The sequence below is a fragment of the Gorilla gorilla genome, chromosome 14 (assembly GCF_029281585.2).
Source record: "Gorilla gorilla gorilla isolate KB3781 chromosome 14, NHGRI_mGorGor1-v2.1_pri, whole genome shotgun sequence".
NCBI classification, from domain to species: Eukaryota; Metazoa; Chordata; class Mammalia; order Primates; family Hominidae; genus Gorilla; species Gorilla gorilla.
Window position 1 is genome coordinate 103,140,436 of NC_073238.2, and position 27,485 is coordinate 103,167,920.

Consider the following 27,485-nt stretch of genomic DNA (forward strand, 5'->3'; position numbering starts at 1 on the left):
AGAGAGAGAGAGAGAGAGATAATATGCTTGAAATTGCTTTGTAGGCTTAAGCACATGGATGACATGGGTGCACACCATGATAATTCAGTTTCACACGACTTTAGCATATTATCATCTACATGTTTTCCCAAATTCTGTGTTCTATTTTCTTCTTGTTCCTCTAAATTGTATTATTAATTGCTGATCCAAGTTTTACTATATTTTCTTCAAAGCTAATTTTAATGTTTTCCAAATAAATCTTAAGTATGCTCTCTTATTAAATTTCCTTTCCCAACAATGTATTCCACATTAATTTCAGCATACTCTAATTTACTGATGAAAACTATCACTGACCGTCAGTGTCTTAACCTTAAAGTACTGAATAATTCATTTATTTATTTATTTTTTATTTTTTTGAAATGGAGTCTCACTCTGTCAGTCAGGCTGAAGTTCAGTGGTGCAATCTTGGTGCACTGCAACCTCTGCCTCCCAGGTTCAAGTGATTCTCCTGCCTCAGCCCCCCAAGTACGTGGGATTACAGGTGTGCACCACCACGTCCAGCTAATTTTTGTATCTTTAGTAGAGACAGAGTTTCACCATGTTGGCCATGGTTGGCCAGGCTAGTCTAGAATTTATGACCTCAGAAGAATTTATTTTTAAATGTACTAATAGGTGATTATGTTTAAGAGTTTTTAGATACTACTCAGCTTTCAGGCAACTAAGGTCCTCCCAGATATAAACCATATTGAATAGAGTGTTATCTCATTTATGACCAGCCACCCAGGAACAGTGAGTTTTATTGCATGAAAAAAAATAAAATAAATTTATATATTGGACAAATAACTTGAAATCTTAAAATTATAGACTTGAAAAAAGTAATAAAAGATCTGGAAACTAAGTACAGGATTGTTGAGTTTATTGATATTCTTTCCAAAATTTCCTTTGTCATTCTTATCTATATTTTTGGAGGAGATGGGTTTCAAGAAAATTAAAAAGAAAATTGGGAAAATTAAAGACAAGACTTAAAGATACCTGGAGGCCAAATTTCAGTGTGTGTGTAAAGTCTTTTATAAATCAATTACAGCCTTGGCTGAGATAGGCGAACTCATCTGAGCCATTTTAAGTAGGATTCTGTGCACATCATGATCTCAAAATTGCTCTATTAAAAGTGTGTAACAACTCCATGACTACTCCTGACAGAGGTTGTCTTTCATTACTAGTTTGTGAGGACCTTTTGACAGGATGTAATCTGGGTGGCTGTAACATCTCATTGATCCATTTGCAGCCTATCTCTAGTTGTTCTGAAACTGCTATAAATTGGTTTCCTTCTCATGCCTTCTAATAATCAGTCTAGGGAATTCTGAGAAAGTTTTGGGTCTGATTAAAATCTGAGCTGGGATTTTGAGACTATTATAAACTATATGAGAAATCTATCAATTCAAAATAATTTTAGATAATCAATGTCTTTAAATTTATTCATGTATTTTACAAACATAAATAAAACTTGTTAAACATTTATAGAAAATTAATATTTATCATGAAACTGAGTTTAATACTATTATATGTAACATTGCTTTCTTGTAATGATGGTTTCATGTTGCAATTGTATCCACAAAATGAGAATAACAACATCATTATTATTAGGATGTGTTGTTTACATACAATTATTAAATCATTATTAAATATTAGCTACAATAAGGGTGACAGTATATATTGTCAGATTAACAGAGATAGCTAGAAATATAGCTGTTGAGTCTTTCAGTAAGAACTATTATTATCTTTAAGCCTAAACGTCATGCAGAACTTTATGTTAATTGCTTTTAGCCATACACAATTCATCATCAGATGAACTCAATTCTTTGCTAAATAGATAAAAAAGCATGTTTGAATTTGGATATTATATACATCAAATTATAAAACAAAAACTATTTCAATAAAATGAGTTTTAACCAATATGAATTTTCCTGTGAATAATTTTTTTTCTCAAAGATTTATTATTTTTATCAACAGGGTCATTTTTAGATGCAAATAATTGTTGAACAATTCCAATTATAATTATACAAAGCACTGGATTTTATTTTATGAAAGGATTAAAACTTTCTTGGAAGGGAGATAGGAATGGAGGTAGAAATACTATCATTTTGTAATCATTTATTCTTATTTATCACCACACTGGCAGAATGCGACTCACTTATTGATGCCATTATTTGAGGGTACAATTGAATGGGCTTAACTTCCAGAACTGAGGCCTTTATCTCTATACTAAGGTGTTATAATTTGAGATTGATACATTTCATAGTTCATAAAACCAACAATTAACTTGAAAGCAATAAGTACAATTCAGCTGATTGGCCATAAGAATTTAAAGCATTAAGTAATAGCACTTGAATAGTGCTATTCAAATACTTCATCCAAATCCATCTAGTCTGTGACTTGAAATTTTGTGCTCAAGGCTGAGGCTTATTTTTTATAGTTTTTGTATTCAATGCAAAGCTGGTGAATATCCTACAGGACAATGCAATCATAACTATTGGACTTAACTTTTCTTCTGACAAGAAATCTCCGAGTTAACATATAACCTAATAGTGTTACAGCTTTAAGCAAGTAGTAAATCTTGAAGCCAACCATGAGTAAATTCTAAAAAGAAACAGTTTACAGGTGGACTTACTAAGTAACAGCCTCATTTGACACTGAAGGAGTATTCTGTAGTCTTTTCTGAGTTAGATAAATATTATTAATGCATTAATACAGTAAACCAACATTTACTAAACCCCTGCTCTATATCACACCTCAAATACTGTGCCAAGCATAGGTTGTATCTCTGCTTTTCAAGCACTCACGGAAGAGCTGGGATGAAAGCTTCATAAATATACAATTACAGTATATGTTATTTTCCATTTCAAAATGATGTTCTAGCAATTAGGAGAATATATAATGGAGCTACAAACATTACTTCAGCAATTTAAGAAGAACTCATAGAGTAGAAGACCCTCAATTAGATTTCTAAAGTAGAAACAGGAGGCACCAAAAGGAGAGGAGATCAGTATTGGCTGAAAGAAAAAGCCTGAGTAAAAGGTGAAGGGTCTGATGGGACATGTCTCGTTTGGTATGTTTCATACAGTTTAGGATGCTTGCAGCACTTTTTTGTTATTTGTATGAGACTAAACATGTAGACAAGCATGGAATCAAGAAGCACATACAGACTTTTCTAAGAAGTTAATTGTTAGCCTGTGAGATATTAGAAAAGGAGGAATTTAAGTAGAACAGTAGCAGAATCAGATTTGTCTTTAGTCCAAAGGCATTGATAGAAATGTTGAGGATTGGCAGGACAGTGAACAGACTGGAAAGCTGAAGACCAGCAGTCTGTCATTATCATAATTTGCACTAGAGATAGTACAGCAAAAACACATTCTCACTTTAATTGGAAAGAAGCAGAGATGGGAGACTTATGTTTGAGAAGGAGAGAGAAAAATATAGAATGATTCCCAAGAAATTGCCTTGGGCAACTGGATGAGTGACAGTGCTATTAAATAAGATAGGAAATATATTAGGTTCAAGTGAAAAAATGATTTGAATTTTCAGCAAGATGCCTATGTGGTTATCAAAGGGAAAATGTCCAGTGGCCATCAAATATATGGGAGTAGAAACTAGGAAATAGGTGTGGAATATACAGATTTGAAGATCATTAATATATTAGTGCTTTTTAAAGAGACCACTGGACATACAATGTGAATGAGACAGATGTTTGGAACTTGCATGCTTGAAGCCATAAATGTGATTTAAACAGTCTTGCCAAGTGTACAGAGAATGAAGAGAAATTGTACTCTGAAATTTTAAAAAACTCAGATAGACAGAGGGAAAAATAAATAAAAAACTCCTTCATGGACTCAGCTTGCAGTCAGTGAAAAACAACACACTACAGCCATAATTAATTTCCAAGTATCTCACCCTCCTCCTGCATTGGATAGGTAGCTGGCAAATATTTGGTAGGGACTCAATATACAACAGGTATTGTGTACACCTTATGACATACAATATTAAATTATAAGATTAAAAGAATTTCAGTCAATATATAAAATCATATAGAAAAAATAACTTTGGGGTCTAATTATAGTTTATTTTGTTAATTATCCACATAACAATACTCATTGGGAAAGGTCAAGAGGGCTTCAGAGGCTCAGAAAAGAAGCAAGTTAGAAAGACCAGATTACTGATACAAAGGCCCTATTTTATTAATTGCATTTAATTATTTAACAAAATTGTCATCTGAGAGTTAAAACAAAACTCCTTTTCTTGTTCAAACCATTTAGAGTTTACTGTGTGTGAGGCATTGGTTTTTATGCTCCATACAATATTAACAATCATCCCCATGAAGATACTACAGAATGGGTACCATTGTTATCCCTAATTTACAGATCAGAAAACTGAAGTTGTTTTAGTAAGATAATATAACTTCCTTGACAAAATAAAAATAAAGTTTTATATTACCCTATTTCCCTGCTTAAGGCATAATTATGGACTAAGCAGTAGCTCAGCTTAGGCTTAGGGCCAAATCTCCACTAAAGCACAAGCATGTTCAATGCATGACTTTTTCCTATTTCAGTTCTCAGCACTTAGTTGACTGATGCATAGTAGATGCAACTAGATGCTAATGACTATGAAGGATGCATATATAGTTATTCTGAGCCGTTTCCAGGGCTTCCAAATGCAGCAGGTAAACAAAAGCATGAGCCACTGAGGGACAGAACATGTAAGTCAGAGTTGACCAGAATATGGTGACTTAATCACAGAGAAAAAAAAAAAGAAAAAAAATTATTCAGCAATTACTTTCTTCTAAGAATTCTGTTAAGATGTTTAGTGAAAACTCTCACCTAAGCTTTAAAAGGGAAAGTATAACCAACTCTACTTAATGGGCAAAGAAACTGTGGTTCAAATGGATTAAATAACTTATTCAATGTTATAGTGGCTCTCTTGGAGCCAAAGCTTATTGTTATTTTATTTTTTCTGATACAGACAGGAGGCAGAGAAATACTAGATAGAAAAGGGTAGGGTCCCTGGCAAAGGCTCCACTCTCAAGCCTGGACCTGTGGCCCAAAGTGAGAACTACCCGTTTTCCTGCCTGAACATTGCCTTCTGGCTCACCCCACCCTCTATCCTGTGCCCATAAGAACCCCAAACCTGAGACTCAGCAGACACACATACACACAGAAGAGAGAAGCATCTGAACATCAAGAGGAGAAGCAGCAGCTGGATGTTGGAGATTATGGTCAGAGATGGGTTCAGCTGGGGATGGTCAGAGAGGATTCAGCAGGGGATGATTGAACTCCAGGGGAAGACCACCTTCCCATTCCATCCCCTTTCCAGCTCCCCATCTCACTGAGAGCCACTTCCATCACTCAGCAAAATCCATCACATTCACCACCTTCCAATTTGTTCATGTGACCTGATTCTTCCTGGATGCCAGACAATAACTCAGGTACCAAGAAGGCAGGGTGTCACCCTGGCCCTCCACCAAAGTAGTTAACACTTAGCCTTCCACAGATGGCAACTGCTAAAAGGCACTGATTGTAACATATGCACTCTGGGTCTCCACAGTTCACAGACACCACCTCCTGGACAGCAGAGCTTAAATAGCATTGTAATATGCTTGGATGCTGCTGTGGGGTTCGCACAGAGCCTGCTCCTGCCGGAGAGAAGCAACCTGCCGGTTCCAGCATTCATTCTCTCTGGTTCCTGCATCCTTCCGCTTGTGTGCTCCCTCCCATATGGGATTAAGTGCGGAGGCCGAGTAAATAAGCCACCCCTTCACAAGTCCTGCAAAAGGGTCAAGGGAAGTATTTCACCTCATTTTCATTGCAGCTTGCTACACTGCCAAATAGAATACATTCTAATGGGAGCAGATGTCCACTAGGATTTAAAGTCTGTTGTTAACAAAAAGATGCGTAATTTGACTTTTCTGATTAAAAAAGAGTTATCTTAGTAATTATCACTGTACATGCCATCAGCAGGACACCTGTCTTTTTCTACTTGAAAACTTAAGGCAGGTATCTGCAGTTTACTGAAATTGCCATGGGATGGTTGTGAATTTGAATATAAACACAAGTACACACACGTAGGCACATATGTATGTTATACATATACTAACATATTCACAGGAAAGAAAAATAGCTTCTCATATACGTATGTGACATGTATATTATATACATATAAATGTAAAAGCACACACACACACACACACACACACACACACAGAGAAAAAAGAGAGGCCGAGGTATAGATACTTAAACTTACCTTGCCTACCATAGAAGAGAAATTTGTGTTTACTTCTAATTTAGCAATAGTACAAAAGAACAATTCACCCGTTTGGGAATACTGCAAACATATTGCTAAGATCAGTCAGCCCTGAGGTGATTTTCTAAGAAAGTGCTGATCATGTAAGATAATACTGCTTGTGGAAAGCTTTAACTTATGTATTCAATTTATTTTCAAGTTAAAAGCAACTGCCCAAATGATCTGAATGTCAAAACCCAGTACACAGTAAATGCTATTTTAGTATTTCTGAGGTTAGCATAGCTTTGACCTCCTTATCTGCACTATAGTATTCTGATAGCTGTGTCATCAGTTCAGGACTGCAGAAAACCAAACTTCTAAATAGGCAGAGCTAGTTGTAATATGAGCCAAAAGTGTTAGAGGTGACATTTCCTCAGCAATAATCTTCTATACATTGCCATTCTGATTATCAACATCACAGATACCAACCGGGTTGGGAGAAAAAATCTTGCGGGCAACTTCAATTCATAAACTTAACCTATTTATAAATGAGACTCATTTAATTTCATTTCGCTACAAATATATTAACAACCATATCACCTGAGTTGCTACACACTTTGAGAGGCATAATAAATTTCAACATATAAACCAAATCTTATAAACAAAAAACAAAAAAAAAGCTCATTGAGCACAAAAGCACAAAAGATCAGTCTCATTAATTCATTTGAAGAATAAAAATAAATATTTAGGAGATAAATATTTAGGAGAAGAAAATCTCTGGGGCAGAATCCTAAGAAAAGGATTGACTGCTAGGTGACCTAGCAGATATTTTATCTCTAACGTCTTAGATGATATGACAAATGTATAATTAAAATTATGTATAATTACATAATGTACAGTATAAGTCAAATTATGTATAATTATAATTACATATGTATAATTAAAATGATATGTAATTACCTAATTATGATAACACATATTTCTGAGACATGTATTAATACAACCATATCAAATACTATTTTCTTTTATGGCAAAAAATAACTATATCTTAAATTTTAAAAATTGCTTTCCATATATTCTATTTGTTGAGTTAGTAATAGGAAGTCAAACTTTAAATGTATATTTGAGTAGGTGGGTGTTCTGATACATCCAAAGATTAAGCAAACTTCTTCATTTTCTAAATAAAATGAAATATTTTTCTTAATATGTACTAATTTTAATCTTAACTTTTTCCTGAAAATAGGTTTCAGTATTTTCATGGTACCTTAATAGAAAATATTAAAAGACAAATGCTCAATGTAAATACCTTATATTTCATTTTATAAACAATATAATTTTTGGAGCTTTCTGACTCTCACTTCCTGTGTATGCTTCATTAGTCCCACAAACCTGATTGAAATTATTGTTGCATTTTATGGCTTAGGTATATTTCCGGTGTTTGAAAGAAAAAAAATGTGTCTATTAATAACTTCTGCCTTTCAAGATCTTTGAAAAACAGTGAATTCATGGCCTGTACCTTGTTACTCAGGCCCACCCAGCCAACACAACACACCTTATTCTCATCTTTGTGAAACTTAAATTTAGATTATGACTATGTCATCTTAGAAAATAAAAACGCTGAAAGAACTGAGTCCCTACTCAGAAAATGTTTTGCTTCTCAAAGATGGGTTTGCACATGCAAAAATAAATAAATAAATAAAAAATAAAAAGACGTAGGAGGCCAAGGCAGGCAGATCACGAGGTCAGGAGATTGAGACCATCCTGGCTAACATGGTGAAACCCCGTCTCTACTAAAAATACAAAAAAAAAAATTAGCTGGGCGTGGTGGCAGACACCTGTAATCCCAGCTACTTGGGAGGCTGAGGCAGGAGAATGGCGTGAACCTGGGAGGCGGAGCTTGCAGTGAGCCGAGATCGCGCCACTGCACTCCAGCCTGGGTGACAGAGCGAGACTGCATCTAAAAATAAAAAAAATTAAAGAAATAAAAAAGATGTGCACATTTGTAGCTAAATTTTCTTTACATACAAACTGGAAGTAGTTCAAATGCCCATTGTCCATGTAGAGATGAATACATAAATAAATGATTCATAAAATGGACTGCTGTTCAGCACTGATAGTAAGTTAATTATAATTGCAATATGGAGTAATTACAGAACAAATGTTGAGTAGAAGAAGCCAGAAATAAAAGAATACATGTATGACTCAATTTTCAGTGTGACTCAATTTTCACAAGGTTAAAATAGGCAAAATATACTTATGATGTAATAAATTAGGGTGCTGGTAGTAACACTACTTTTTTTAACTCCAGGGGCAATTTCATTCTTATCTTGATTCTGCAATAATTTCCTGAGCTGTGAATTTATGATTAATGAGCTCATTAGGATATGAATTATACTTCAATTAAAAACTCAAAAATGCAACTAAAAAAATCCACAAGGTAAAAGTCAATAATCAAAGTTAAATCACCAATGTTCAACCAGTAACATCCAGGAAGAAAGGTTAATTTCTTATTTTATGTCCTTAAAAAGGAAAAGAGCACAATTTGAGTGAAAAAATGCTGATTAAAAAAAGTTGAAATGTGCTTTCTCATATAATTTATCACTCTGGGCATGTGATACTCTAAAAATATTATAGTTAAAATGTTTAAATATATCTTTTTGTACCAGTGTCAAGTATGAGATGATGTAGAAGAAAATAATTTAAAAGTTGTTTGGCAATTTCCTATAAGAAAAAATAAATAATCATGATGCAATGCACAACTTGTATTTTTCTCAAAATATATCAATGCTCTGTTTTCTAACTATTGCCTTTAAATTTTTTTAAACCATGGCACAACTGGGATTAACTCAAATATAACATGGAGATGGGAACACAAGTGTTCAGCGTGATCTCTGCTTGGTTAGTGGGTTTCAAATGGTGTGCCATATGTCCAGGAAGACAATTAACTTTTTGTTTCAGTGGCACTGAATAAAAGGAGGAAGGAGGAAGCAAGTAAGTCTAAAGCCCTGTTTGAGTTTGTTCAGTCCTATGCCCTCAGTATTATATCTGCTAATTTGAACAAAGATAGCCTAGAGCTCAGGTTTGCCCTTGTCCATCCCCTCCTTTCAATCAGACAAAGAAGTGCTTAAAGCTCACCAGTAGTTCCCCTTTATCAATGGTAAGCTCTACTTTCCGCTCTCTTTCTACAATGATAATTTTATGTCTTTTTTTACTTTTCTCAATATCCCACCTCTCTTTCCACTCTAAACTGTTAACCTGATAGCATGCAGGCTCTGATACTGAAATTATGTCATCTTCCCATGGCCCATCTAAAATTCTACCTGCATTTGGACATCTGTGTCTCTTCCCTACCATTAAACAAAGTAAAGGGACACTCTGCATTCAAATGCCAGCATTCCTATACTTGTTCCAAATATCATTCCGTTTACTTCTTTTGTGGTTCTTGTTCTTTTTGGTTAACTTTTATTTTACCATATCTTCCTCTGCCTCTTTATGGGATTCTTAACTTTGATATTCAAACATGCCTTAGAAACATCTATATAAAAGACATAAACACAGAAAATACCTTTTCTCTAACCCATATTCCTCTTTTATCCTATACTCACATGCTCTTTCTTTCTTTTTCTATTCTTCTTCACAGAAAAGTTTCTTTGAAATGTTTGTTATTCACTCTTTTGACTTTGTAGGGAAGTTCAAACCTCCTCTCTGAAGGTTCACTTTTGAGTCTACTGAAATAAGCTGGCAGTAGACAGATTAACAGGAGAAAAGCCATAACAAATGTATTTGATCATAGTTTTATGTGACACAAAGTCTTCAGATTGAAAACTCAAAGACACAGAGGAAGCTATCTAATTTTATGCTTAGTTTCATAAGAGCAGGAAGAGCAGTGTAGTACTGCAATTGAACAGAAATGGTATGATCTCATGATAATAATATAAGGGTTGGACCTAGCAAGGCCTATCCATTCAGATTCTCCTTGGTCTGTGTGTGTTGCATTTCTTCCTTCTGGGATGAGGCAGGACCCACCCTACATAAGGAATCTTGTGACCTACAATCAAACAAAGTAGGCCAGAGTATTTCTTTATGGCCAGTTTTACACAGTAAGGCAGGGAAAAGTTAGGGCAATATTTTAGGTTTTTATGCCTGGCTTTGGGGGAAAGGAGTTCTAGTTTCTATGACTTACCTGGGGAAGATAAATTTTTGTTTCTATGGCTTGTCTCAGGGAACAGTGAGGGGTGAGAGACAGGAGGGCAGGATAAAGTCAGAGGGAAACTTTGCTTCTGAGGCTGCTTCTGAAGCCATCACTTTGGAGTACCATTTTCTGAGCCCCAGTAATGTTCTCAACTAAAATCTATGCTACAATTCATTTCAATGTGGCTTCATGCTCTAAAATGTTCACTCAAAGACATGTTGTGAAGTCATTAGTGACTTTCATGATATCCCAACCAATTTTTTAAATCCACACCTTCTTTAAGACACATTTGCATTTGGTCCATTAAGCAATTCCTTATTTTTCTTGGCTTTAATGGCATTAGGACCAGCTAAATAATTTATGAAACATGGTACAAAATTTAAAATGTAGAGTGTCTTATTGATAAAATTATTAAGTTTCAAAACCAAGATTTTTGTGGCTCCATATAGTTTTTAGAATTATCTTTTTATTTCTGTAAAGAATGCCATCAAGATTTTGATAGGAATTGCATTGACTCTATAGATTGCTTTAGGTAGTATGAACATTTAAACTATATTAAGTATTCCAATTCATATCTTCCCAATTATTTGTGTCTTCAGGTTCTTTTAAGAATGCTTTATAGTTTTCAGTGTACAAATAGTTTACCTTCTTGATTAAATTTATTCCTAAGTATTATTTTTTGTACTATTATAAATGGGAATGTTTGTTGTGGGAAGTCAGGGACTCCGAGTGGAGGGACCGGCTGGAGCTGCGGCAAAGGAACATAAATTGTAAAGATTTAATTTTAATATGGACATTTATCAGTTCCCAAATAATACTTCTATAATTTCTTATGCCTGTCTTTGCTTTAATCTCTTAATCCTGTTATCTTCATAAGCTGAGGATGTACATCACCTCAGGACCACTGTTACAATTGTGTTAACTGTACAAATTGACTGTAAAACTTGTGTTTGAACAATATGAAATCACTGAACCTTGAAAAAGAATAGAATAACAGCGATTTTTAGGGAACAAGGGAAGACAACCATAAGATCTGACTGCCTCTGGGTTTGGGCAAAAAGAGCCATATTTTTCTTCTTGCAGAGAGCCTATAAACGGAGGTGCAAGTAGGAAAGATATCACTAAATTCTTTTCCTAGCAAGGAATATTAATATTAATATCCTGTGAAAGGAATGCATTCCTGGGGGAGGTCTGTGAATGGCCACTTTGGGAGTGTCTGTCTTATGCGGTTTAGATAAGAACTGAGATACACCCTGGTCTCCTGCAGTACCCTCAGTCTTATTAGGGTGGGGAAAAACTCCGCACTGGTAAATTTGGGGTCAGACCGGTTCTCTGCTCTCAAACCCTGTTTTCTGCTGTTCAAGATACTTATCAAGACAATATGTGCACTGCTGAACATAGACCCTTATCAGTAGTTCTCCTTTTTGCCCTTTGAAGCATGTGATCTACTCCCTGTTCTTACACCCCCTCCCCTTATGAAACCCTTAATAAAAAATTTGCTGGTTTGAGGTTCAGGTGGGCATCACGGTCCTAGCAATATGTGATGTCACCCCTGGCAGCCCAGCTGTAAAATTCCTCTCTTTGTACTCTTTGTCTTTATTTCTCAGCCGGCCGACACTTACGAAAAATAGAAAGAACCTACGTTGAAATATTGGGGGTGGGTTCGCGTGGTAAACGTTTTCTTGTTTTTTTTTTTTTTTAGACATCTTGTTATTACTCTGTGGAAACCCTACTGATTGTTGTATGTTGATTTTGTGTTCTGAGACTTTAAGAAATTAGTTTATTAGTTCTGATAAGTATTTTTAAAAAATTTGTAGGGTTTTCTATGTATAAGATTATGTCATCTGCAAACAGATCTTGAGCAAAAAATAAATAAAACAACAAAAAACCAACCAAACAAAAAAACCTGGAGTCATCACACTACTTGATCTTAAAACCTACTATAAGTCTAGAGTAATCAAAACAGCATAGTACTGGCATAAAAACAGACATGCAGCCCAATGGAACAGAAAAGAGGGCCCAGTAAAAAACTCATGCATTCAGAGCCAGTTGATTTTCAACAAAGGGGCTGAGAACATAAAGTGGAGAAAGGACAATCTCTTATATAAATGGTCTTGGAAAAACTGGATATTCTCATGCAGAAGAATGAAGTTAGACCCTGACCTCACAATTTATACAAAAATTAACTCAAAATGGATTAAACACTTAAACACAAGACCTGCAACTGTAAAACTACTAGAAGAAAAAATAGGGAAAAAACTTTGTGACATTGGTCTGGGCAAAAATTTTTTGGAAAAGGCACTAAAAAGTGCAGTTAACAAAAACAAAAATTGATATGGATTGAATGAAGCTAAAAAGCTTCTCTATAGATAAGGAAATATCAGCATGAAAACAACTCTGAAATGGGAGAAAATATTTGCAAACCATACATCTGATAAGATGTTAATATCCAAAATACATAATAAACATAAACAACTCAATAGCAAAATAAAAGAACAACCCAAGTAAAATAATGGGCAAAGGAACTGAATAAATATTTCTCAAAACAGAACATACCAATGGCAAATAGGTGTATTAAAAATGCTCAACATCACTAACCATCAGGGAAATGCAAATCAAAGTAAAAATGAGGTATCACCTCATATTTGTTATGACAGCTACTATCAAAAAGACAAGTGTTAACAAGTGCTTGAAAGGGTATGGAGAAAATGGAGATCTTGTACCCTTGATGGGAATGTAAATTAGTGTAGCCATGATGAAATAAGTATAGAAGTTTCTCAAAAAATAAAAAAATAGAGCTACTATATCATCCAGTAATTACACTTCTGTGTGTATATCCAAAGGAAAGGAATCAGTATGTCAAAGAGATATCTGTACTTCTGTGTTCACTGCAGCGCCATTCACAATAGCCAAGATATGGAATCAACTTAAGTGTCCATCAAAGATGAAAGAATTTAAAATGTGGTATACATACCCATTGTAATGATATTCACCTTTTAAAAAGAAGACAATCCTGTAATTTTAAATGACATTCATGAGGCTGGAGGACATTATGCTAAGTGAAATAAGCTAGACCCAAAAAGACAAATATTGCATGATCTCACTGACATGTGGATCTCACTAAATTTCATTGAGGCAGGAAGAATAAGTTCAGGAGATACGCTGAACAACATGGTAACCATAGTTAACAACAAAGCATTTTTATGCAGAAACCACAGAGTAGATTTAAATGTTCTCACAGCAAAAACAAACAAAAGATTAATAAATGTGTGAGGTAATAGTTATGTTATTAGCTTAGTCATTCCACAGTTTATGGATGTAGCAAAACATCATGCTACACACCAGAAACATACACAATTTTTGTCAATTAAAACCAAATATTAAAAGTATATATATACATATGTATGTAATTATATGTACACACATATATATGTAAATGTATGTGTGTGTGTGTGTATATATGTATACACACACATATATATAATTTGAAAATGGTAAAAAACAATTAAACCAAATGTGGGACCCTATGTGGCTACACTGGTGATATGTCATGAAGCCAGCCTGAAATGGCATCAAATAATCTGGGTTCTCTCACATTTCACTGGCCACATGTCATTCTGTCTTCACAGTAGGGCTTTTGCTATGTGACTTTTAAATTGATGAGATATTTGTGGCTGGAATCTGAACTTCCCCAGAGTAACTTCATAATTTCCCATATTTCATATAGTAACTGTGTTCTAATTATTTCATAATTTATTACTCATTTCAACTTTATTTTAGGCCCTTATAGAGTATGGTCTGTTTAATATCTCTTTTATCTTCTCAGCAAAATAGTTTATGAATGTTAAAAAGAAACAATGCCATCTAATCTTTCTCTAGTTATGCTATCATTAATGAGTAAAAGTTAACTTTATGTAATCAATTATCTAAGATATTTGTGCATAGACCTTATTACCTCTCTGTGTTTGGGTCTGGATTTTAAAAGGAGGTATAAAGTAAGGAAAAAATGATCTATGATCATCTCCCTCCTCACTCTAAAATCACAAGTGTTTGAGCAATTACATAAATTCTCAGTAAAAACAAATAGTAGACAATAAGACTACACCTGGAGCCAATTAGAGATGAAAACAAATTCTGAGGGTATTTCTTTTTGGAATGTTAACTGTTCATGCAGGTTATAAAAAGGATATATGACACAATACCTAAGCCAGACATGATAATGAATGTTTATAGTCCCAGCTACTCAGGAGACTGAGGTGGGAAGACTGAGCTCAAGAGTTTGAGGTTGAAGTGAGGTATGCCATGCCATTGCATTCCAGCCTGGGCAATGGAGCAAGACCCTGTCAAGAAAGAAAACAAGAAAGAAAGAGAGCCGGGGAAGTTAGGGAGGAAAGATGGGAGGAAAAAAGGGAGGGAGGGAGGAAGGGAGGGATGGAGGGAGGAAGGGAGGAAAGATGGGAGGAAAAAGGAAGGGAGGGAGGAAGGGAGGGAAGGAGGAAGCGAGGGTGGAAGGGAGGGAGGAAGGGTGGGACAGAGAGAGAGAAAGAGGGAGGGAGGGAGGGAGGAAGGAAGGAGAGAAGGAAGGAAGGAAGGGGGGGGAGGGAGGGAGGGAAGGGAAGGAAAAGAGAATACAATATCCAGAATGCTGTATATTCACTTCTCTTCTGGAGACTTTCTCCCAAACTGGCAATTGGCAATTGTTTCATGTCTATGTGACTATAGAGACCCCCTACTTTTTTTCTCTAGGTTGTGGAACTTTGTGTTCATGCACACACACACACACACACACACACACAAGCACATACCATATACTAACTGATACAATAAATTCCTATTTTTATTTGAGTATCTCAAAAGCACAATAACTACATCAAACAGTGTTTCCGCCTCTGTTCTTATTCAGAGATGTGGTCAATGCAGTTTGCTTAAGGATATAAGAGGAACATTGACAATTTCGGGCTACTGTCTAGTTTTCTCTTAACATTGTGAAATATGTACTTCCTATATCAAATCTGTCAAGAGTCAAATCTTTAGATCTGGTGTATAGAATATATATTGGATCATTTTTCTCTTTTTTATTTTAACATCCATCCTATTCAAATCTGCTATCATCCCTAACACAAACTATGTAATGTCCTCTTAACTAACCTTTTATACTCTTCTGCACAATGGCCATTCTCTATAGATATTCTCTATAAGAAAAGCATTGTTTTGAAAATGTAAATTAAGTCATATTTATTTTTGACAAAGCCTTTACAGATGGTTTCCAATTGACTTTGGCAAAAAAATGTAGACCTCAGCTGAAATCTCATTTTGATAAAGAGTTGTTCTAATCTAAATTAGTACAAAATCCATTTACTCCATGTCATAATACCACTATTTTTATTTTAGCATGCTATGTGTTTCAAATTGTGTCTGGATTTTTTTTGCATAATCATTTTTAGGTACAAATGCTCCTTATCTTACAATGGGTTTGTGTTCTGTTAACGTGTAATAAATTAATAAACCATATAACAAAACTTATTTTTAACAGCTCTTGCTTCAAGTGGGAAAAAAACACAATTTTTCTTATAGTGATGAACACACCCTGTTGAATTTAAATGAGTCACATATTTGTATAATATCCTGTCTTGAACTGAAGATGATACTTGCTTCTAATCAATGAAATACAGTGATGGTGATGATGGGGTGTCACTAACTTTATTAGATTACACTATATAACAGTAGTGATAGGATATTACTTATTCAGGATGGAGAGAAAGGGCATACATCTGACTCTGAAGAAGTGAAAAATAGCCATGTGGTGAACTGCTTGTGGGAGGTTCAACAGGTTGGTAACTACACTAGACCTGTGGGATCTGTGGGCAGCCTACATTTAATAGTCTGTAATAATGTGGACTTTCAACCATATAGTCAAAAGGTAATAAACTCTGCCAATAACCTGAAAGAGCTTCAAAGCAGATTTTTCCCCAGAGCCTCCAGCTGAGAACACAGCCCAGTCAACAGTTTAATTGCAACTGTGAAATACTTCAAGCAGAGGACCCTTCTAGCTGTGCACAGGCTCCTGACTCAAGCAGATTATGAAACAACTAATGTGTGTTATTCTAAGCCACTCAACATGGTAATCTGTTACACAGCAATTGGAAGCTAACATTTTATGTATATCTAAAAATAATTTTTTTTTCTTATACTATTTAGCAGAAATTGCTAGAACATACAGGCTGTGATGGCTCATTTTATGTGTCGACTTGATTGGACCATGGAGTTTCCAGATATTTGCTCAAACATTAGATGTTTCTGTGATGGTGCTTTTGGATGAGATTAACACTTAAATTGGAAGACTAAGTAAGGTAGATTGTCCTCTCTCATGTGAGTAGGCATCAACCAGTTAATTGAAGGCCTGAATGGAAGAAAAATACTAACTCTTCCCTGAGTTAAAGGAAATTCCTCCTGGCTGACTATCTTTAAACTGGAACATTCACTTTTTCTTTTCTTCAAACTTGAACTGAAACATTGCTTATTCCTGGTTTTCAAGACTGCCAGCCTTTGCACTGGAATACACCACGGCTCTCCTAGGTCTTCTTTGCAAATGTACCTTGCAAATCTTGGGGCTTATCAGGCTCCATAATCATGTAAACCAATTTTTTATAGTAAATCTTTTGTGTGCATGTATACATATATATATTCTATTATTTTGTCATTTATATCATATTATATACATATATATATATCCTATATTTTTACCTATCAACTATCTGTTTATCTATCTGTATTCTATTCATTCTGTTTCTTGGAAAACTTTGACTGATACATATTTAAGTACCAAGAGTGGTTCTAGAATAATAAAATTTTAAAGATAAATTTTCTGAATTGGGTCTGGGGTTTCTGTAATTGGATATGTAATATGATAATACTTAAATATGCCAATAGCTCTATTTCCAGTAATAAGAAAACTAGTAGTTCATGGTATGATGTGGCAATAGAGACTAGCAAAATATTACCATTGCACACTCCTAACCAACCACTTATAAATAAGGATCTGAGTAACTGTATATATGATACTTTTAACCATTATTGTCAAACTAACAAATAAAATGGTATTGGCTGGTTGCTTCTAGAGTTTCCTGGACAAAATATGGAAATAAAATGATGAGCACAGTGAATTGAATTCCTGCCTCAAGCACTACATACATTACCTTAAAGCTTCTATGTGGGCCCTGATGGAGACCCTTATCTCCTGCAGCTGCAGGGCTGATATTGCTAAAAATCAATTCTGAATGTCATCTTGCAACTGACTGAATCCCAATGAGAGTTAATGTCCCCACCTCTCAGAGTGTTTACTCTTAACATAAATACATTGATTGGGAAGAATGAAAAACTAAAAACTGAAATGGAGATGTGAAAAGAAACTGATCAAGCGGGAGCCATTAAGTCTCTAGACTCCGATGAGTCTTCTTGGCCAGTGGAAGGCAGCCTCTCCGCTCCCATCTGAAAAGATTAACCCTGCATTTGCTGAGGAACAGCCTTTCCCTGAGGTAGATGCTATGAATTTTCCTGGTTCTTAGGCCTTTGGATTTGGACTGGAAAGACAATATCAGCTCTCCTGGGTCTCCAGATTCCCAACTCACCCTGCCATCTTGCTATCTTGGTACTTAGCCTTCATAATTAAGTTAGCAAATTCTTTATAATTAACCATCAAATAAATAAATAAATAAATAAATAAATAAATAAATAAATACTATATTGGTTCTCTTTCTCCGGAGACCCTGAATACATATACCAAGACTATCAGTAAACTCTTACATTTATGATTTTATTCCTGATCATAGATATAAATAATAAAAATGACTGAGGCTTGCTGGTTCTAACTTTGCACATCATGCCACAAATTTCACAAATTTAGCTAGGTTTCAGTATGACAACTGATAATAGATATCTTCTTGTAGCAACTGAACTAGGACAAAGAAAAGCCAATCTCATATTTTACACCAACTTCTAGTGAAATGTTAATGAAGTAAGTATATTTACGCATTTCATTTGTACTTATGGTAGAATGACTTCTACTTTACAGTAACAAATTAATGTATTTATCCACCTGATGACTTGAAGTAGAAAGGTCTTTGCAGAGTATTTAAAATATAACTCCATATATATGGTCATTATATCTTTTTGATTACAGTTATAAAACTACAGTATTTACAGTATTCTAGTTTGCTGATTTTGTCCTGAAGCCTAGAATAGTTTATGACTTTACTGTTTATGCAACGTTCTATTTAAAGGAATACTTCACTCTGTCTGAGATTTTTTTTTTATCATCTGCTTCTGTTTTTTTTTAATCATCACTTCCATAAAATGACTGATTAAAATTAGTCATTGCTATAAGTAGCATTAGTATCTGGAATCCTCCAGTATACTTCAAAATTAAAGTTCAGAAGGCAATTAGCAAACTCAGATTGTTTGTTTCATGTGATTATTTATAATACATAGAGGAAAAATAATAGCCAAATCTGGTTCTCTAGTAATTAATTATGTGTACGTATTTGTATCTAAAGTATCTCCTGCTCCAAAGTTTGGAAATAATAATCAACAATAATCAACATGATATAATTCTGCACTTGAGTGGGTTAAATTAATTTACAAATAAGCTTCTTTTCCTTTAATGTATTTCAATTGATTTATCTTCAACAAATTATTATCCACATCCATGCATTTTCCACTGCTGTACTCTCAACAAACAAATACCAACAGGGAACCATGGTATTTTGAAGGGGATATTTATTATTTAGCTTGACAATTATTATAATCCTATTTGCTATATTTTTTCTCACTATTTTATTTCTTAGTCAACTTATATGATTCATTTCATTCCACATTTATTTCAAGTAAATGCCTTTATTCTGCATATTTCTTAACAATTTTTGATAATGGCCACCTTTTAACACTCCATATATTTTTACAAAATAACACTTGGAAAATTAGATTATGGATGATTAATGTTCAGTGATACATTTAGTATTAAATGTATATTAAAAAAATTTTTGGCTATGAAAATTATTAAATGTTTTACTTAATTACAATTAGTATTAGTAATAATAATCAGTTATATTGTTTTTACTATGGCAATGAAATATAACAAATAAATTATCCTTTTTCCATCAAAAATAGGACTCTACATGTATTCAAAACATGCATTATGATTATTGGCAAACAAAATAAGTGTCCTTGAAATCAAACATTCTTCAATGCAGTTCAAGTCACTTGATACATTGCTAACGTATCAGATAATTAAATGGACACATAAGTACTAGCTATTTAAAGCAACTTTGGATAATAGATTTATTGAGTATGTATAAAACACCAGATTCATGGAGTAAAAAACAAACACATAGTTCAAGGAGAGTAAGGAGAATATTTGATACCTAAGTTGTTATCTGCCAAGTAATCTGCATTTTGTAGTCAGTTGTCAAATTTGATTAATTGTGAGTTCAGAGGACAGTCAGTACACAGCAGCCTTCATTAGATCCAGAAATTTTTTATGCTCTTCACCAATAGTTGAAATGGTTCTGCTTACATATTTGACTTCTGCATTTTATATATATTAGAAGCCTCATACACAGAGGCACAGTGAATTTATTTTTTCTCATGGAGAAGAAAGAATAGTACTAGAAGCAGACAGTTACAAACATCCATTAACATCTCCAATGATCTCACAATCATTTTTCAAGAGAGGTAATTTCAAATTGATTTTAATAACTTGAAACAGTATTCACCATAAAACACGTTTTCTTTTTATTATTATTATTATTATTTTACTTTAAGTTTTAGGGTACATGTGCACAATGTGCAGGTTTGTTACATATGTATACATGTGCCATGCTGGTGTGCTGCACCCATTAACTCGTCATTTAGCATTAGGTATATCTCCTAATGCTATCCCTCCCCCCTCCCACCACCCCACAACAGTCCCCAGAGTGTGATGTTCACCTTCCTGTGTCCATGTGTTCTCATTGTTCAATTCCCATCTATGAGTGAGAACATGCGGTGTTTGGTTTTTTGTCCTTGTGGTAGTTTACTGAGAATGATGGTTTCCAATTTCATCCATGTCCCTACAAAGGACATGAACTCATCATTTTTTATGGCTGCATAGTATTCCATGGTGTATATGTGCCACATTTTCTTAATCCTGTCTATCATTGTTGGACATTTGGGTTGGTTCCAAGTCTTTGCTATTGTGAATAGTGCCACAGTAAACATATGTGTGCATGTGTCTTTATAGCAGCATGATTTATAATCCTTTGGGTATATACCCAGTAATGGGATGGCTGGGTCTAATGGTATTTCTAGTTCTAGATCCCTGAGGAATCGCCACACTGACTTCCACAATGGTTGAACTAGTTTACAGTCCCACCAACAGTGTAAAAGTGTTTCTATTTCTCCACATCCTCTCCAGCACCTGTTGTTTCCTGACTTCTTAATGATTGCCATTCTAACTGGTGTGAGATAGTATCTCATTGTGGTTTTGATTTGCATTTCTCTGATGGCCAGTGATGATGAGCATTTTTTCATGTGTCTTTTGGCTGCATAAATGTCTTCTTCTGAAAAGTGTCTGTTCATATCCTTTGCCCACTTTTTGATGGGGTTGTTTGTTTTTTTCTTGTAAATTTGTTTGAGTTCATTGTAGATTCTGGATATTAGCCCTTTGTCAGATGAGTAGATTGCAAAAATTTTCTCCCATTTTGTAGGTTGCCTGCTCACTCTGATGGTAGTTTCTTTTGCTGTGCAGAAGCTCTTTAGTTTAATTAGATCCCATTTGTCAATTTTGGCTTTTGTTGCCATTGCTTTTGGTGTTTTAGACATGAAGTCCTTGCCCATTCCTATGTCCTGAATGGTCATGCCTTGGTTTTCTTCTAGGGTTTTTATGGTTTTAGGTCTAACACGCAAGTCTTTAATCCATCTTGAATTAATTTTTGTATAAGGTGTAAGGAAGGGATCCAGTTTCAGCTTTCTACATATGGCTAGCAAGTTTTCCCAGCACCATTTATTAAATAGGGAATCCTTTCCCCATTGCTTGTTTTTCTCAGGTTTGTCAAAGATCAGATAGTTATAGATATGCGGCATTATTTCTGAGGGCTCTGTTCTGTTCCATTGATCTATATCTCTGTTTTGGTACCAGTACCATGCTGTTTTGGTTACTGTAGCCTTGTAGTATAGTTTGAAGTCAGGTAGCATGATGCCTCCAGCTTTGTTCTTTTGGCTTAGGATTGACTTGGCGATGCGGGTTCTTTTTTGGTTCCATATGAACTTTAAAGTAGTTTTCTAGACAAAATTTGCAATAAAGCTAGCTACAACAAAATGGAGTGCAAGTACTAAAAGAATTAACAAACATGCATTGGAGGATAACCCCAGAGTCACCAAAGGATAAAGCACACAGCATGCCCTTGGTAAGAGTACTATTTCTCAGTTTCTTTCCTTCTTTTTTCATTTTTTTGATACAGGGTTTCACTCTGTCACCCAAGCTGGAGGGCAATGATACGACCATGGCTCACTGCAGCATCAAACTCCTGGGCTCAAGTGATCCTCCTGCTTCACCTTCCTGAGTAGCTGGGACTACGAGCTTACACCACCACCCCTGGCTAATGTTTATTATTTTTTGTTTGGTAGAGACAGAGCGTCCCTATATTTCCCAGGCTGGTCTAGAACTCTTAGCCTCAAGTGACCCTCTCACCCTCGCAGCCAAATTGCTGAGTTTACAGGGTTGAGCCACTGCACCCAGCCTCATCAGTTTCATAATAGGTCAATGTGTATTCCTCAGTATTCCTCCAGTCTTAATTCATGAGCATCTGATTTCTCTCCTATGATATTTGAAAATTGTCATTTTTTTCACTTATTAAAAATACTTTAAATATTATACCGCTAAAGCACTATTAGGCATTCTTTGGAATATGCGTTCATCTTTCATATTTTTGTGAAAATAAAGATAAATTTTGTTGCTGTGCATAGATAGAAACAGTGCTGCAGATAAATACCTGAGCTTCGTGTTCCAGCTCTTCCATGTACTCCGTGTGATCTGGGACAAGTTACCTAGATATTTGAATTTGTTTAAAAACAACTATAATATGGGGCAGTATCTAAATCACAGGTTGCTAGACAGTAGAATCTAAATCGCAGGTAAATACACAGTAGAATTTAACTCTTTTTTTTTCTTTTTTTTTTTTTGAGATGTCTCCCAAGCTGGAGTGCAATGGTGCAATCTCCACGATCTCCACTCACTGCAACCTCTGTCTCCTGGGTTCAAGCGATTCTCCTGCCTCAGCCTCCCTAGTAGCTGGGATTACAGGCACGTGCCACCACTCCCAGCTAAGTGGTTTTTTTTTTTTTTTTTTTTTTTTTTTGAGACGTAGTTTCGCTCTTCTTGCCTAGGCTGGAGTGAAATGGTGCAATCTTGGCTCACTGCAACCTCCGCCTTCTGGGTTCAGGCGATTTTCCTGCCTCAGCCTTCCTGAGTAGGTGGGATTACAGATGTGTGCTGCCACGTCCGGCTAATTTCATATTTTTAGTAGAGTCAAGGTTTCTCCATGTTGGTCAGGCTGGTCTTGAACTCCCGACCTCAGATGATCCGCCTGCCTCAGGCTCCCAAAGTGCTGAGACTACAGGCGTGAGCCACTGGGCCCGGCCTTTTTTTGTATTTTTAGTAGAGATGGGGTTTTACCATGTTGGCCAGGCTGATCTTGAACTCCGACCTCGTGATCTGTCTGCATCGACCTCCCAAAGTGCTGGGATTACAGGCATGAACCACAGCGCCTGGCCCAGAATTTAATTCTTGATGTTACTTCAACTCAGTGAAAAATAGGATATAGTCCTAGCCCTTATGGCTCTTACATTTTAGTGAGAGACAAACATTTAAATAGCCAATTGTATGTAATTGTTTGCAGGTGCCAAAGGGTGATTCAAGGCCAGTACTCAGACCTTGAGAGACACCATTAATAAAAGTGCTTTTTCTTCATACCCTTTACTACCATCATCAATGTTGTTTAACCCATATTATCTTATTCTTTTTTTTTTTTTTTTGAGACAGAGTCTCTGAGTCTTGCTCTGTCCCCCAGGCTGGAGTGCAGTGGTGCTATCTCCGCTTACTGCAAACTCCGCCTCCCGGATTGAAGGGATTCTCCTGCCTCAGCTTCCCGAATAGCTGGGACTACAGGCGTGCGCCACCATGCCCTGCTAATTTTTTGTATTTTTAGTAGAGACGGGGGTCTTACTGTGTTATCCAGGATGGTCTCGATCTCCTGACTTCTTGATCTGCCTGCCTTGGCCTCCCAAAGTGCTGAGATTACAGGCGTGAGTGACCGCGCCCGGCCCATATTACCTTATTCTTACAGTTACACCCTCCAATTGTCATGACTTTTTTTTTCCTCAGGACATACTGGATATATCTGTAAGAATAATATTCCCATGGTAAAGCTGTTTGCTAAAAACAAACCTAAAATTCAAAATCCTTGGATTGACATTCAAAGGCAAGTCATTTTAAGTTAACTACTATTTCAATTAACTACTCCAACACTCTATATTGGAGTAGTATATATAATCTTAATGCAGAATTCTACTATCCAGAAATTTGAGTAATTTAATATTATTTGATGAGTATCCCGTTTTCTGATTGCCACAACCTTGCTAATTTTTGTAACAAGCAAAAATAACACGTACTATATTTCTAAGATTCAATTTAATATCTTCTTAGATCAATTCAGATAGAAGTTAATGTTCCATTCTCTAATCTTATATAAGATTCAAACATCTTCCTCAGTATCACAATTTATATTATAGTTGTTTTTATTTTTATTTCTATTCTTATATTTCAAATTACAGAATCTCTGTATAAGTACTTTTTTTTGTTGTTTTTTGAGACGGAGTCTTGCTCTGTTGCCAGGCTGGAGTGCAGTGGCACGATCTCAGCTCACTGCAACCTCTGCCTCCCAGATTCAAGCCATTCCTCTGCCTCAGCCACCATGCCCAGCTAATTTTTTGTATTTTAGTAGAGGTGGGATTTTACCATGTTGGCCAGGATGGTCTTGATCTCCTGACCTCGTGATCCGCCTGCCTCAGCCTCCCCAAGTGCTGGGATTATAGGCCTGTATAAGCACTTTACAAAAAAAAAAAAAAAATTCCTTACTATAAAACATAGGAAGCCAGATACAGTTCTTATATAGTTTTTTGTTCGTTTGGTTGGTTGATTTTTTTCTGAAGGTACCTGGCTAATTAAGAGTCCTAAAGTAAGGACTTTGAGATTGGAGCTGACATCATGGTTAATACAATATTTAATTGGGTTAGATTTCCTTTGTACAATGCTGTGGACTGAATATTTATGTTCCCCCAAAATTCATACATTAAAACCCTTAATAACCAGTGTGATGGTATTTGGAAGTGGGGCCTTTGGGAGATAATTAGGTTGTAAGAGTAGAACCAACATAATGGGATTAGTGTCTTCATATGAGAAGATACTAGAGCACTTCCTCGCATTCTGTCTCTCTTTCAGATTCCCCCTGATACAACAGGAAGGTGCACATCTGCAGACAAGGAAGAGAGTCCTCTTCAGGAACTGAATCAGCTGAAACCATGATCTTGGACTTCCTAGCCTATGAGGAGTAAATAACCTTTTCTTTAAGCGTCATAGTGTACAATATTTTTGTTATAGCAGCCCAAGCTGACTAAGACATACAATGAATTTTCAATGTAAGCATCAAGCTGAGAGTTATTTTTTCTGAAACATTACCTGAAGTTCATCAGTAGAATCATGGCTAACTGAGCCTACTAATAGTGTAAGAAATTATCCAAAAAGCAATAAGGCCTAAATTCAGAAAGCTGAAATTTATATTATGCTTTTATTTGTAACTCTGATTTTAAACATAGAAGCAGCTTAACAGAACATGGGTGTAGTTTTTTTTTTTTTTTTTTTTTTTAAAAAAAAAAGGAATACTGAATCAGCCAGGCTTGAGTGTTTATTCTAACTTTGCTACTCATGAGGTGTATTACCTTGACTATGTGGCTTAATGTCTATGGACTTCAATGCATTTTTAAATTTATCATTTACATATATGGTTTCCAAAAATTACATTACACAAAGGTTTGCTTAGAAAATAATATATGGAAAATATTTCAATATTCATTAAACTTACGTTTAAAAACTTTCTTTAAAGTAGTGGATAATTTTGCCAAACTGCAAACGTTATCTTCAGGCCTATACATAAAATCTCAGCACTCAGGAAGTATAGGTCCAGGAAACACATAGTTTAAGTTAAATGAAAGGAATAGGCATTTTGTAAATATTTTTATGAGACTTTAGATATGTTGGTGGTGGTGGTATTGTTTTGTGTCTGCATGAATAACTGAAGTAAATTTTGCCTACTAGAAATCAACAAAATCACATAGACATACTGAGTGAAGTTTTTCTTCCAAACTAAGAGAAACTTTTATTACCTAACATTGTCTCATTATGTCTGAATCACCCTGCCTCCTTCATTCATCTCCTCCAGTTCATAAATATATTCCAGCATATATACATTTCTCTCCCTATGAATTTCTGAAAAAGATTACCTTCAGTGAAGTTGTCATGGAAGAGTAGGGAACCATCCAGCAATAATACCTATGTTTAAGCATTGATAGTCTAAAGACAATCTCTGTATGTCTCCTATGTTCCTAAATGATCCCACAGGTATTAGTACAGGAAAGGTGAGGTAAGTCTCAAAGGAATAAGATTTTATTTGAAGCAAAATAAATGACATAAACATTTGATTATTTTAAGACAAAATAAGCTTGATGTCAGTAGGAAGCTAAAAGGATCACATTGTACCTGTTCATTGTTGAAGACCTCTTCCAGTGAATATTTTTTCCAAATTTATTTGATTTATTCATAAACCATATTTCCTTTGTAAACATTTTTTGTAACCGTCAAGCTATCTTCAGCTTTCTCTGAGTCACTGCTACCCTTCCTTGAGTTTAAGTTTGTTGCCAATGACTACATTAAAACCTAATTATTGTAGAATACAATGAATTATAATAGCTTCTATTAAAATAAAATGTAAATAATCCATCCCATACACATTGCAATTTGACTTCTTCCTGAAGTAGTCATTGACAAAATAGAATGTGTGTCAGGAAAGCATACCCTTTAGACCTATGCTGAAATCAAAAGAACGCAAGTATTTAACAAGGGAAGAATTAAGGTTTTAACAGCAATGCTTTGTCTAGGGGGAATTCTAGTATTGTTAAGGATATCCAGGGAGACAGCGATACAAATACAACAAGTTGACTGAAGTTTGTAAATTAATTTAGCAATTGCTATGACAAAGCTGCAGGCATAGAACTAGCTAATAAAATGTGTCAATCATGTAGCCTTTAAATAAAAGTGCAAGGAGCAGCTATTGTAGACTGTAATGGTCCTGCAATATTTAATCTTTTTTTCCAGACATGACCTTGTATAATAAATCCCAGGATGTTTTCTGGGAAAGGAGAACTTATTACAACTACACAGCTGTTATATTTATAGTACTTTGCTTTCTATTTTACCTGTATATCTAATGTTTTTGAATTGTTTAATTAAGTTAATATGATAATAAAACCATTTTAGACAGAGATAAAAATACACACATTTAGACAGCAGATATAAACAAAGTGCTACATTTTCCACAAACTATATCAGGTATGATTTCCTCTGTATATAGATAAAAAACAGTTATCCACCTAGGAATATGAATAACCATAAATTTAAAAAGAATCAAATTCATACACTTACCAATTTAACAAAACAAATATGCATTTTGGCTTTGCTTCTACTTCAATAAAACTTATAGAAGTGAAGATTAAGTTATGGCCTGATTTGTTTTCAATCTAAATTAAGCTTTCATATTTTCTACAATAAATGTTACATTTACAACACAAAAGATAAGATAAATGTGGCTGCCACCTGCAAATCATTGTGTTTTAAAATAGAGTCCCATCAGGATAAAAATAAAATCTTTAGATAGTTTTAAATATAGCAATTACTCAT

At 35.1% G+C, this 27,485-nt stretch overlaps 2 long non-coding RNA genes across 2 annotated transcripts in view; both read left to right on the forward strand.

Annotated features, from left to right (window-relative positions):
* Nucleotides 1–22,365, forward strand: part of LOC134757086 (uncharacterized) — a 101,098-nt gene extending 78,733 nt beyond the window's left edge. The window contains exon 3 of the long non-coding RNA XR_010130692.1: nt 21,937–22,365. This is a non-coding gene — a long non-coding RNA (uncharacterized lncRNA). The remainder of the gene's footprint in view (nt 1–21,936) is intronic.
* Nucleotides 22,366–24,972: 2,607 nt separating this feature from the next.
* The window catches only part of LOC129526153 (uncharacterized), a 47,821-nt gene continuing 45,308 nt past the window's right edge, over nt 24,973–27,485 (forward strand). Inside the window, exon 1 of the long non-coding RNA XR_008670768.1 lies at nt 24,973–25,083. This is a non-coding gene — a long non-coding RNA (uncharacterized lncRNA). The remainder of the gene's footprint in view (nt 25,084–27,485) is intronic.